The 14,272-nt window shown below is 46.0% G+C and overlaps 1 protein-coding gene across 2 annotated transcripts in view; it reads right to left on the minus strand.

Moving 5' to 3' along the window:
- KLHL22 (kelch like family member 22) overlaps nt 1–1,664 on the minus strand; it is a 33,088-nt gene extending 31,424 nt beyond the window's left edge. The window contains exon 1 of one of the 2 annotated variants that reach the window (XM_057491621.1): nt 1,564–1,664. The gene's annotated coding sequence lies outside the window, so the exon portion shown is untranslated. The remainder of the gene's footprint in view (nt 1–1,563) is intronic. The other variant, XM_057491622.1, reaches the window with a different exon arrangement.
- Nucleotides 1,665–14,272: the final 12,608 nt, after the last annotated feature.

Here is a 14,272-nt window from a genome sequence, read left to right on the forward strand (position 1 = left end):
AAAATATTAGGATCTGAGAGATGTGTGCCATATATGCAGTTACTGATGTAACTACACAGAACTGCTGGGTCATTAAAATGTTAATGGATATTTGTCACTTTAATGGATATCAACAAATTGCCCTCCATTAAGGCTGCACCAATTTATTCTTCCACCACCAAGTATGAGAACCTGATTCCAACCAGTAACTCACCAAGTGTTTTCTAATCTTTGCTGACTTAGATGAAAAACAGCATTTCTCAATGTCACATTTCTGTAATTGACAAAGTGTCAAGAAATAAAAAATTAAATATCCTTTGTGATTCCTTTCCCATGCCTGTTTTCTGAAATAAAGAATGTACCCGGGTGCTTGCTCAGCGGCACCCTAGTTCTCCTATCCATCTTACAGAGGTTATCACAAATTCCTTCCCTAGATTAAACTCCCTCCCACCCCTAACACTCCCCAGTCTAATCGGTACAAGAATAATCTAATCATTGTGTTGTTCAAAGCTTTAGAGGGAAGCCTTTATGGCCCCAGTAGGTACAAACTGAAGGACGTAAGATGAATTCGTACAAACACACATACGACTGGGCCAAAAGCATTTCTGAATTTTCAACTAAGCACCATTCAGCGAGTAGGCAACCCTCAGCACCCCGTAGCGCCCCGCAACAGTGTCTGCCCTCAACGAGCCCCAATCCTCGCAGTATAAAGCAAGGTCTCCAACAAAGGGAAAGGAGAGAAAAAAAAAAAAAGGGTGTTGGGGGGGAGAGGGGCGCTCGGGAAGAGGAAGGCGCGGGTCCTGGGTTCTGCAGGGGGCCTTCGCAGGGATGGCGGCTCGGAGGCGCTCTGAAACGGGCCTCCCAGAGAGCAGAGCGGGAGCACCTCGCAGCGCCGAGCCTGCGGCGGCCCCACGGAGACCCGGTGCGAGAGGGGCCCCGGCAAGGAGCCCAGGACCGAAGGTGGGAGCGGCCCCGCGGCGCCGGCCCGCCCAGACCTGCACATAGTCGGACCTGGAAACCGAAGCTTCGGCGCCCGCAGATTTTGCCCTGACAGCGCGACCTCCGGCTTCTGTCAGGAAACCACGAAAGCTGTGGAGGCCGGGCTCCCCGCTTCAGCCTCCAGACCCTGATCCTCAGCGCGGCTGAGGAAACTGAGGCTCGCAGGCCGAAGACCAAGGTCATGTCGGGTGGCGGCAGCCCGGTCCCGCCCGCACGCCTGTTGCAGGACCCGCCCGAGCAGCGCCGAGGGTCGAGGCCGGGAAGACCGCCCTCAGAACCGCCGCGGACGCCAGGGCCGGCCCGGAGATCAGGCGGCCGCCGGGCTCCACAGCGGCGAGCAGGCCGCGGACCTCGGCGAGCGCCAGCTACAGGTCCGGGCGGCGCCCGGGGGTCTCGCCCGCCGCGCCCCCGCCACGTCAGGCCGCGGGATCGCCTCAGGCCGCCAGCCCAGCGCCTTCGGCCCGCGCCCGCCCCCGCGTCCCTGAGCGCCTCGCGCGGCTCGCACAGGCCCAGCCGCCGCCGCCTTCCGCTCGCCGCCCGCGCTCCCCGCCGCCCGGCCCGCCCGGCCCGCGCCTTGCGTTTCACCTGGTACCGCAGCGAGCCGAGGCCGCACTCGCGGAGGCGGGGGCGGGGCGGCCAGCCGCGGGGCGGGACCTCCAGCGTCACGTGGCCTTGACGCGCAGGCGCTGGGCGGGCGCGGGCACGCGGGGCAGGCTTCCATCTCGGCTCGGCGGACAGAGGCCCCCGATGCCTGGGTGACCGTGTGTCTCCGCACGTGGCACAGCTCCTGGTACCTGGCGGGGCTGAACGAATGGATGAGTGAATAAATGACGGTTGTCACTTGGCGGGGGCGCGCCCTGTAAATCCATTTCCCCCTTCGTTTCCTCTGTCCCTCCATTCCCTCCTAACTCATTCTCACACATTCAGACCCTCTCTACTCCCCCACTCCCTGTCATTCCCTTCTCGTCACCACCTCTCTCATTCTCCTATTCATTCTCCCTCCCTCTCGGGCCCTTAGGTCTGCGGGGCTCTGCCCCTCGCCTGCCCTCTGCAGCGTGCGGAGAGAAGAGATGAACTCAGGCAGTGTGAGCAGGTGTTTTCCTGTTCACGGAGGTTCTGAAGTAAATCCAGTTCCCAGCCCAGTCCCAAAAGCAGTCCGCCGGGCTTTTGGCATTCACCTCCAAGAGGGTCCCGTCCTCGGAGGGTCGTCCGTAAATGGTCGCGTCCAGAGATTAGAGCCAGCAGAGCCTCCATAGATGGAGTCAGGGTGTCTTTCGCTGCCGTTTTGAGAGGGTGGGGTGAACTGTGCATACAGGATGTAACTAGAGGGTAGCTCCGTGGTAAAAAAAGAAAGATGGAGATATAGAAGAAAAAATCGGTGAAAGAGAAGTGTTGTCCTGGCTGAGCCCAGAAAGCTGCCTGAGGTCAGCAGAATAGGACAAGCCTCCAGGAGCAGAGGTTCCCAGTGGGAGTGGGCTTCCGGGAATGCTTTCTGGAAGAGGTGCTCCTCCAGCTGTGTAACCGATGAGGACTTCTAGGGAATGGGAAAAGTCTTCCAGGAGACTGACAGTGTCAGCAGAGGCATGGAGGTGAGATGTAGCAAAGTGAGTGGCTGCCTGAGTTTCTGAGCCTGAAGGGCAAGTTGAAAACCAGACCCTGCCCTCTCAAAGTGCACGTGGCCCTGAGGACAGCCTCAGCCAGGGCAGGCAGGTGCCAATGTGGGTTGTGGGCAGAGAGTGAGGACAGAGGGTGGTGCCAGCTGGAAACCTGGTAAGTAGGTGAGGAGGGGTGAGCCCAGGAGATGGTGAGGGACAGTGGGGCTACCCTAGTCACAAGAAAGCTAGAGCAAGTTTAGAGGAAGACAAGACCCACCTTGGCCCCAGGCAGAGTAAGGAGGCTGCAGATGCCCAGCTGAAGGGCTTTCTGGGGAATCCGGCTGGAGATGAGGTCATGGGCATATCATGCACTTTGGCCAGAGGGGACACATTGAGCCAGAATAAGTGTGGAGAAAAGGAGAGTGGACTGAGGACAGAGCATGAGGCACATTTGTGTTCCAGGGGGCACCCAGAGAGCAGGAACCCTCCAAGGGAACAAGGGAGGAGTCATCTCAGAGGCACAATGGGGCCAGGTGGTGCCAGAGGGGAGAAGGGGCAAGGCCGGTGGATCTGGGATAGGGAGTCCTGTGGTATATCCACAAGAGCCCCCTCCTCAGAGAGGCAGAAGCTGGTGTGACAAGGTGGGATAGGAAGACTGCAGGTGGCCTCTGGGATAGGACAGATGGTACCACAGCTTGAAGGGGGAAACTGGAGACGAGCACCTTCAGGGATGGAAGGAAGAACTGATGGGTGGAGAGAGTGATGGAGAGGGAGAGGGAGAAGGCCAGGAGCAGGTGGGTTGGGTGCCGGCCAGGACTGAGGTGAGAGGGTATTGACCAGTCTGCTCTGAGAAAGAGGGCCCATCATCTCAAAACACACCCAGATCAAGTTGGTGGCTCCCCGGCTGGAAAGTTCTAAAAAAGAGGAGTGGCAAGAGAGGAGGTGGTCCCAGAAGCTGTGTTGTGCAGGGCGATCTGGTGGAGCATGGATGTGTTTTCTTGCTAGATCCTCCATTCCCCAAGGGTATGAACTTCCTCTGCTCCTTCATGGCTGTATTTTTAGTATTTAGAACAGGGCTGGTACTCAACAGGTGCTGAGTAAACGCAAGTAGAGGGAAGAGAGACATGAGAAGCAAAGAAACTGGTTAAAGGACTGATAATAGACTTTTGAAGCCTCAACCCCGTGGAAGACATCTCGAAAAGAGACACACTGAACTACAAAACAGTGTGATCACAGCCATCCTAAACAACAACAAACAAGTGAGGAAACTTTTGCAATAAAATTGCCAGCAAGTACCAAATTGTGTATAAAAAATTTACACAAAACAATAAGATATTAAGAGCCCAACAGTTAAATGGAAATGGACATGACTAGGACATCATGGACATGACATCCTCTTTTTTCATCAGAAGAGGCTGAACAGGATAAAGAGGCACAAAATCCCAATTTATAAATCACATGGATGGAAGTACAGCATAAGGAATATAGGAATATAGTCAATAATACTGTATTATCTTTGTGCGTTGACAGTAACTATACTTACTGAAGTGAGCGTTTAATAATGTAGATAACTGTTGAATCACTATGTTGTATACCTGAAACTGATATAATGTTGTATATCAACTATCCTTCAATTAAAAAGTTTACAACTAAAAAAAAAGATGAACAAATAACTCAATACCTGGGAGAAGCATTGTGGGCAAAACTGTAATATTTCCAGAATATCTTGCCTGGCTTTAGTACATCTGCATATCAATAGGCATTCAGAGGTGGAAAGAAGTATGGCTTAAGTTCATTTGCATCATTCCTCAGGGGTGGAGAGAAGTTAATCTCCATATCACTAGGTAATTACCTGGGCAACTGGAGGGCTTATCTGTACCTGAGAGGTGAGGGGGACGGCCAATTTTACTTCTGATGGAGCAGGAAAGTGAGCCGGCCCAGGACTGTGACTTGTGAGCAATGAACGGATTTTAAACTTTATTTCTCCCTTTGACTGATTTCGGTTTTTAGAGCTATTTTGCCCTGGGATTTCCTCTCCCCGGACTTAACAAGCATCAACATCAGAAAAGTAAAGGAAATGCAAATAACAATATATCAGTGAATATATTTGCAACACATATAATGGAAAAAGGATTATTATCCAGAGTATATAAGAAACATATGAGTCACTAATTAGAAAGTCAACCAGCCAGGAAAACGGTAAAGGGACATTAATTGGAAACACTAGGGAATGGCCCCGAGAATATAAAGAAAGAAAAGTAGACTTCAGTCTCATTAATAACCAGGAAATGCAAATGATACAACGCATTTTCACGTATTATTAAGGAAAAAATTGTTTTGACACTTGTTAAAAAAGAAAGATTTAAGGAAGACTATTGCAGTAGGAGCATGCCAGTATGGAAGGAGATGGGGCTCGACTCTGAATACAGCAAAGACAGCTGGGGATTTATAGCCAAGGAGCAGACAGAGGGGGCTGGTGGATAGAAAATTGCTAAGAGGAGACAAAAAAAGAAGGGGGATTCTTGCTAAACTGGCCTAACAAGATAACCAAAGGTGGGGAATGAATATTTGATCAGATTTCAAGCCTGGGGAGCATTCTCCTTAAACTGACTTAGCAGAATCCTTTGCTGTAAATGAACCAGGCAGGCCAAAGGGGCCAAGGTCAAGGCCTAGTCAAGAAGAGGATTCAAAGTGATGCCGGAGATCTCCTTGGCGGAGTCAAAGAATGAACTTCACAAACACTCAAGGTAGAGCAAGGCAGAGGCTTTTATTTAGAGGGAAAGCGAGAGGACAGAGCTCCTGGCTCAGGCCAGGAGGGGACGAGAGACAGGGGTGGTGTGCTGTCTAGCGGTTTCATAGGCTGTTGAGAGACAAAGGGATAGGGATTTACACCTGCTAAGTGGTCCCCAAATGTTTATCTTTGAAGAGACATTAAGTTTATTAGTCTTCCTGGTTACTTACAAGAAATTTACTGCTCTGATTTCTTCCCAGGATAGCAGCTTCCTGGTCAGGGAGCATATCACTCAAGACTGCCTGCTTCGCTCCCAAGGTGGGCTGAGTTATTGTCTGCTTGTTAAAGAGTATGTTAAGAAAGTTACTTTTTAACAAATTTGTTTTTAAAATGCAATCTTATTTTCCAGATGGAATCCTTCCCTTTTGTTTTGGGCTTGCTTGTTAAATTGCCCAGGGGGCAAATCACTTGACTAGGGCTGGAGGAAGAAAAGCAGCACCTGGGTAAAGTCAGAAAAATAAGCTGGGCACCCCCAGCAGGCCAAAGCAAATCTCACAATGGATTATCTTGCTTTGTTTTACCCAGAGGCCCTCAGCCTATTTTTCCCAGAAGCCCATGGTCCTGTCTCAAAAGGAGCTGACTAAGGCTTGGACAAGGAGACTCTTTGTCATCATCATGGCAACATGTAAAACACGATGAGATCAGGGGCCGGTTGGTGAGAGCGGGAACTGATGGGGATGTAAACTGGAACGGCCCATTTGGAGTGTACAGTGGTTTGTAAACATGTCTGCAGATAATGACTCCTCCCTTCAAAAGGTAAGATCCAGTCTTCCTCCCCCTGAATGGGGGCTGGACTTAGTAACTTTTAAGTAGCAGAGTGAGGCAGAGTAAAAGCGTGTGCTTTTCAAGGTCGCATCATAAAGGGCATTGCAGTTGTGGCTTACCCGGTCTTCAATTAAATGAGCTGCAGTGTCATGCAGACAGTCCAGCAACCCGAAGGAGAGGCCTCCATGGAACAGACACCTTTGTCAAAACCAGCCCCAACCTGCCAGCTCTGAGTGGGCTACCATGGAAGCAGAGCCTCCAGTCCCAGCCAGGCCTTCAGAGGTGTGAGAAATACTCCCACTGGTCCCAACTCAAGAAGTGGACACAAAGACAAGGAACAGTGGAGTGAGGCTTTAATGGTGGCCTTGCAAGATCAGGTGTCTGAAGAGCAGGCTCACTCAGGGGGTTACAACAAGCAATTTATTCGTTAGCTCCCTGAGCCCCTCCCCTGGTTCCTCATTGGCTGAGTGCCACAGGGTTCACATTCTCTCCCAGATGTCACCTAAACAAGGTATATCCATACTAGGCTTTCTTTACATTTGTCTTAATTTTATTGGCCTGTTCAAATTTTTTTCTGCAGTTTTTTTTGAAGTGACACACAGCCCGTGTGTCTTTCTCAATCTCCCTCCCCCTCCCAGCCAGAGTGACTCCCTGGTAAGTGTTCAGACATGCAGTCTTTCCTGTCAATACCCCTTTTGTTTAAACGTTACTTCCTCCGGGAGCAAATCACAGTTTTATGCCATTTCTAACAGAGGATTACCATCCTCTGAAGTCTGACATCTGCCAGGGACCTTGAGAGCCAGAAGCTGGCTAAATCTCTCCTGAATTCCTGACCCACAAAAGATGAAAGATAATAATTGTTTATTATTGTTATAAGCTGTTTGGCTACAGTGTAATTTATTGGATAACTAATATCTAGAATAATTGGCAGTAGCTATTCACATTTAAATAAAATGTAAAGTGGATCTCTGCAAACCAACAATTCCACCTCTGGGTATCTATATTGGAGAAATACCCCCAGATGGAAGCAAGACAGCATAGCAGAGGATATTAATTGTAGCATATTTTCAATTGTGAAAATGTAGAACCAAAGTGAATGACCGTATATAAACTATGCATTCCACAGTGCACTGGTACCATGGAATGACAGATCTAGAGACTGTGATGTAGCAATAATTCTTAAGTGACAAGATCAAGTTGTTGAAAGATACATATTGTACCATTTATGTGGAGGGGGGGCGGATACACCAAGAGTTGAGGACTAATGCCATTCGCAGCCTTCAGCTCAGTCTCCATCAGGATGACTTGTGCCATGCTGTGTCCCCAGAACCTTATTCTGGGAGAATGGAGGGGCAAACAACTAATTTCTCTCAGCAACTTGCTAAGAATCCATTTATCTGAACAGTTAGGCTACTCAGCTAGATGCCATCCAGAGGGATAAGGCCCTTGTCAGCTCAATTAGGTGCCTTCAAGGCCTGTACTCCTCAGAGCTGCTTCCAACCAACAGCTCACAGACCCCATCACTTCCGGACTATTTTATCAGGAGCTCTGCCCAATTTTACTCAGACTCCCACCTGGTAAATATAAATGGAAAACTTTATAAATGTAAACATCCTGCCTTTGACCTCCTCCTTCTGCACAATTCCATTTTCACATGCACAAAATCAACAATAGTTTAATATCACCAAATAGTCAAATGATCACATTTCCCAATTATCCATGCCCTTCATTGCTTTTTGAAGTTTATTTGGATTAAGATCCAAATGAGGGCCTCAACTTGCAGACAGTTGGGATACTTCTAAACTCTCTTAATTTTGGAGTTCCCCTTCATCTTGCATTTTTCTTCTTACTGAAGAAACTAGGTCCTTTGTTCTATAGCCTCATACAGGCTGGATTTTGCAGTGTATAATGTGATAAGCGCTGGTGGGTATTGTTAAAAAGAGAACCACAGTCCCAAAGATGGAGTCACTCATGGTAATAGCCCTTCGTCAGCAAACCAAGACTGAACATCTGACCTAACTGCAGTTTCACTCCCGAGGAATGTAACCTTCTGTCAGTCAACATGGAATTTCCTGGGTAGCACTAGGAAATTTACTGACAGACTCCTTCTGTTCCCCGTAGGAGGATGACCTTGCCTAAAACAATGGATCCCCTGCTAATAACTTCCTCCCTGCACCCTTAAAGACCTTTTATTTCTGCAATTCAAAATGATATAGGGCAGAGACAGGAGAACAGTATTATGATTAGTTTTCCAAAAAGCTGAGATATAAACAGTATAGTAAGAACAGGAAGGATTTCATCTTAAGGCTGTGAGAAACACACTCACTGGTCTAAATTCAGTAAGTTGACACGGAGACAAAGAGAACAGCGGAGCGAGGCTTTAATGACGGTCTTGCAAGATCGGGTGTCTGGTGGGCCACCTGGGGAGTCTGGCGCCTATAATTTATCTCCTAGTGCGCGAGTCCCTCCCCTGGTTCCTCATTGGCTGAGTACTATAGGGTTCACATTCTTTCCCGGACGTCGCCTAAGCCAGTTATATCTTTTTTTTACGTCTTAATTTTATTGGTAGGTTTAAAAAACTCAAACAGGTATTGCCAGGCCCTTATTTTCCCCACCCCCACCCCAGCCCGAGCAGCTTCCACCACGTGGCCCTTCGTTAATACCTTACGCTAAAATGTTTAAACATCCTAGTGGGAATAAATCACATTTAGGTTTTATACTCTTTCCTAACAGTTCCCCCCCCCTCTTTTTAAGAATTTCTGATTTTATTCTCAGTAATGTATTTTAATTTACGCTTGGTCTTTTTTCAAATTTCTCTAATCTTATGGCTGCTTCTATAAGCTTTTGAGTCTAGCTTCTCACACAAGGGATGATACAGCATCTACAGCAGTTAAAACTCTCGCAACTATAACAAGGGATGTTAAAACAGAGGCAACTATACCTGTCTATTTTTTAAACTATCATTCTAACTAGTCTGTAAAAGGGTCACTGATGCTAGAGTTTTCAGCTAATTCGTTAGCTAACGTGGTGAGTAGGGCTTTAGTAATAGTACCATCAGGGGCAGTATTATTTGGGATAAAAGTACAATATTTTCTTTTTAACATAACAGATGATAATCTGTTTTCTCAGGCTATCTTGCTGGTAGCATCTAGTTGACTAGCTACTCTTTCAACAGCATTCCTGGTATATTTAATTATCTAATCTACCTTTTTGTTGATGGTGGACTACTAAAATAGTGCTGACTCAAATCTTGCAGCTATTTGGTTTATAGCTTTAAATTCATCAGGGACTCTCTCCTGGGGACTCTTATTCAGTCAATGTACACATTTGACTTCTATGAAAAATTTTTTCATTGGGTGTGGAGAGAAATGCCAGGGTAAACGGAATGGTCAATTGGACTAAAGCATAAGTCTCAGTTCAGGTGGGTGGCAACAAGTAGCGCAGGTTCCCCTTTCTACAGTACCACCAAACATCCGCTCGGGGGATGCATAATTTCGAGAAGTTGCTCTCTTTAGACATTTAGGACATGGGTACAAGTCAGTAAGTTTTTTACAGGAGTTTTGAAACCTTCCCCTTGCCTAGAGAGGCATGAGTGATTCATTTTCTCTACGGAAAAAGAGGGGATTGCCCTTGGGTCTGACTTCTTCAGTGCATGAAAGAGTAAAGACAAGCTCTTGCAAGTCTCATTTCTTCAAGCATCCTTGTCCTGGTACAGGGCTAACATGCAGTTCATCCCAGTGGGGTCTGTGTCCCAGCCAGAGGGAACGGGGTCACCTGTGCCTGTGGCCATCCAGCAGCACATGTGTAATAATCGCTTTTATTCAAAGTGAGTACTGAAAACTTAACTCACTCTACCCAGGCATTGGTGTTTCCATAACCTATCTCTATTTCACGAGTCTGTTTTAGATATTTTATCTGTTACAGTCTCCAGAAAGCTCTTTGGTCATTTAGGTCACTACAAGAGAGAACTTGACAAGCATTAAACCTAATGGTTTGGGGATTGATGTTCTAGTAATATTACTAGTTTGACAGGATAACTAGAAGTTCTTTCTTATTCTAGGGCTCTCTGTGACTTGCCTGTGAAATACAGAGTTAGAAGGATAAAAGTTAACATTTTTAGGTTCTTTTTAGTTTTAGCTTTAAGGGTTGGTTAGCCACCTGGGACACTTGCTAATTCTGTTTTGTCCCCAGATCCCGCAGTTTCTTTACTCCGGTGTAATGAGTCCAACCCTTTTCAGCCATCTTCACTGCGTCTCAAGTGATCAGGAGCGCTTGGTAGGAGCCTTCCCGGCTGGGCTGGAGTCGATCTTTTTTCTAGGATTTTACTAACACTAGGTCTCTAGGCTGGAAGCAGTGAGCAAAGAACTCAAGCTGGGGAGTCTGGGTGAGGAGTCCTTTCAGCTTGAGAGAAGATAAGTTAGAAGACATGGCCAGCACATATTCTCTTAAAAATTGATCTTTTGTTTCTATAGTGGGCAAGTCTGTTGCCCTTCCCAGATATGGTAGCTCATGTAATTATTATTCCCTGTAGTACTTTTGAAGTAAAATGACTTGTTATCTGAATCAACATTTTCTATTAACCTAAACTTAGGAATAACTTGCTCTAACAGTACCTTTATCACTGATCCTGCTGTTGCAGTTGTTAATGGGTGAGCCTCCACCCATCCAGTGAGATGGTCAACAATCACTATTAAATATTTAAGCTTTCCCACTTTCAGCATCTCAGTAAAGTCAATCTGAATACTTTGGAGTGGTCTTATTCCTGGGAGTCTCTCTAGATACTGACTTTCTCATACACTTTTTAGTAATTTTATTTTTGCACATTATGCAGCTTGCACCAACCTGTTAGCAATGGTGTAAATGCTAATACACCCATAAACCTTTAGCAAAGCATCACACATAGCCTGAGGACTCTAATGGCCCCCCCTATGTAACATGTTCATCAGCTCTCTCATAATAGGCTGGCCGATCATTTCTCTCCCATCTGGTAAGGTCTACCGACCTTTCTCATCTTGAGATGCCCCCACCTCTTTTAGATTTTTAATCTCTTTCTCAGAAAACTTTGGGATCAATGAGATTTTAGAGATATTTGGGGTGAAGTTCAAAAATCTAATTTCATTTTCAGATGCCGCCTCTTTAGCAGCTACATCAGCAATCTTATTACTTGTGGCTTCATAAGAACTTCTTTTCTGGTGACTATTCACATGCGTTATAGAAATCTCAGCTGGAAGTACAAGATTTTCTAGAACTTCCTTAATTCCTCATGAATTAATTCTTTTCTTTTACTGTTTATAAGGCCTCTTTCTGTCCAAATTTTTTCAAAAGTATGGACTACTTCAAGTATGATATTTTATGAGGTCTATGTAACTATGGCTCAATTCTGATTGGCCTTCAGCTTCCCCTGCACATAAGCAGCTGGTCAGATTGAGACAGGTGTTTGTGGTTATTAAGACCTGGTCATCTTTTTCAAGTAAACTTGCTTCATATTTTAAAATTTGAGAATTTATTAGCCAGTGCCCAGCCCACTGATTAAGTAAGCATGACCCGAACCTGATGAGGAGTACTGACTATGAGGGTTCCTCCAAGTTAATTTCCTGCTCTCTTCTACCAGTAAGGCCATGGCTACGATGGCCTGAACGCATTCAGTCCATCTTCAAGAGACTGGGTCCAAATAGTTTAGACATAAAGGCTACTGGTTGTTTCTTTCCTCCCCAGGCTTGGGTCAAAACTCTTACAGGGAACTTGGTTCAACAGTAACAAACTAGTGAAATGGCTTCTCTAAAGACAGGAGTGCCAGGACTGGGGTAGTGACTAAAGATTGCTTTCAATTCCTCTAGAATTTGCAGTTCCCCTGGGTCCATTGGAGAAGGTCTGGCTCTCTCTCTAACAATTTGAAACATAAGCTTCTAGCTTCTAACAAACACTTTTTGAGCTTTTCTCAGTAATTCTTCTATAGGTTTCTCATTCCATCCATCTAAATTCTGTAATTTTTTAGATATATTTGGCCAACTTTTGGTTACAAAATTGACTTTTAAAAGATCTTGTCCTTGAGCTTCTGGGCCAAGTCTTGAATACTTTTTTATCTGGTCCCCGAGTCTCTGTAAAAATGCAGTTGGGGTCTCTTCTTTTTCTTGTTGAACTTCAAACATTTTAGCAACATTTTGAGATCTTGGGGCTGATTCCCTAATTCCCTTTATAATTAGCTTTCGAAGATCTTGCCTTTTAGTTCTATCCCCTAGATTATTATTATCCCATCTAGGATCTACATTTGGGAACTTTTGTTCTGCTGACTGGACACCCTGGCCCAGTGGGTGTTCTTGTTCACAAATGGACACAGCAGCTCTCCTGATCACCCCCCTCTTGATGCCGGGGTTCTTGTTTGTGGAGCCGAAGAATGAGCTTCACAAACACTCAAGGTAGGAGAGCAAGGTACAGGCTTTTATTTAGAGATACAGTGAAAGGACAGAGCTCCCGGCTCATGCCAGGAGGGGACAAGAGAGTCCGTAGTGGTGCGTTGTCTAGGGGGTTTTATAGGCAGTTGAGGATTTTTCGAGAACATGAAAAAACTTAGGGGTGGGGACTTGTTAAGTGGTCCCTGAATATTAAAAATTAACTTAACTGTAAGGAATTTCCTGCCTTGATTTCTCTCTGGGACACCGGGGCCTTGGTCCGGGAGCACATCAAAAGGCTGCCTGCCCAGCCCCCAAGGTGGGCTGAGGTATTGTCTACTTGCTAAAGAATCCTGCCTCTTGAACTTCCTGGGTGTTAAAAATGCAGTCGTATCTTTAGGATGGAATTTTTCCTGCCTTTTACTATGTCTACAGCTGGGTCTGCATGCTAAGTTAGTTGCTCAGTTTGCAAAATCACCTCGTCAGATCTGAAGGAGGAAAGACAGCACACAGGGCTGGGCCTTTTAGTATGTTAAAGTGAACCTTACACATGATTATAAATGGTTAGCATAATAAAACATGTGCTACTCTTCTTTATCTGGGGAACATTAACTGATTTTACTGAAGAATGATTCTAGAGCTCAATGTTTAACATAAGAGTTTTAGTAGGGGGGTTTCCTTGCATGTAGTTACATTTCTCTGACTGCAGATATCCCACCCTGCCCCCTCCGGAGGCCCTCACCCTGCTCTGACTACATCTATGGTCTCTGTCTCACTCTCACTACCAGGGAATAGGATATTCATGATGGACATCAGTTCAATTTAAGTATATATATATTAGGTCCCAGGAATAGATCTAGTTGGTCCACTAGGCCAAGGGGATCTTCTAGCAATGCTTAAAATTTCTCACCTCAGTACCCGTGAGGGGAGCATTAAAAATTTCTCTTTGTTTTAGTGGGACCTCTCTCAATGGAAACATCTTGGGATTCTTGGTGGACTCCCCAGAAGACAAAGGGAAACTAAGTCTTTCTTACATTGTTAAGTTCAGGGAGAGGAAATCTTGGGGCAAAATACCTCTAAAACTGAAATCAGTCAAAGGGAGAAATAAAGTTTAAAATCTATTTATTGCTCACAAGCTGTAGTCTGGGGCTGTTTCTCTCTTTCAGGCTCTAGCGTCAGCCAAAAACTGACCCTCTCCCTCACCTCTCCGGCTTCCGTTGCCCAGGTAATTACCCACTGATATGGAGGTGAACTTCTCTCCACCCCTGAGGAAAGACGCAAATGCACTAAAGCCGTATTTCTTTCCACCTCTGAGTGGGGTGAAAAGAGAAAAAGGCCAGGAAAGTCTACTAAAAAGACTCAGAGTCAATTAATTAAAGCTCAAAAAGACAGGAGCAACTTGGGCTGGAACGTCTGAATATTCTTCAGATAAAGGAGGGGCCCTCAGCATAGCCTGTCTTTATTATGTTAGTCATACAGGCCCAGCTTCTTTTTTTTTTTTTTTTAACTTTACTTATATGCTATTTGTTCTCTCTGACCCCAAATAGTCTGCAACTCAGGCAATCAATTCATCATGCAGGTGCAGCCGTAAACAACATAGCAGAAGGCAGGAAGGATTTCATCCCAAAGATTACATTTTAATACCCAGGAGGTCAAGAAGCAAGACTCTCAACTTACTCATTAGCAAACAGACAATAACACTACCACCTTGGAAGAAGGGCAGCCAGTACTGATGTGCTCCCAAACCAGGAAGC

Source organism: Manis pentadactyla, chromosome 14 (assembly GCF_030020395.1).
Source record: "Manis pentadactyla isolate mManPen7 chromosome 14, mManPen7.hap1, whole genome shotgun sequence".
In the NCBI taxonomy this organism is placed as follows: domain Eukaryota; kingdom Metazoa; phylum Chordata; class Mammalia; order Pholidota; family Manidae; genus Manis; species Manis pentadactyla.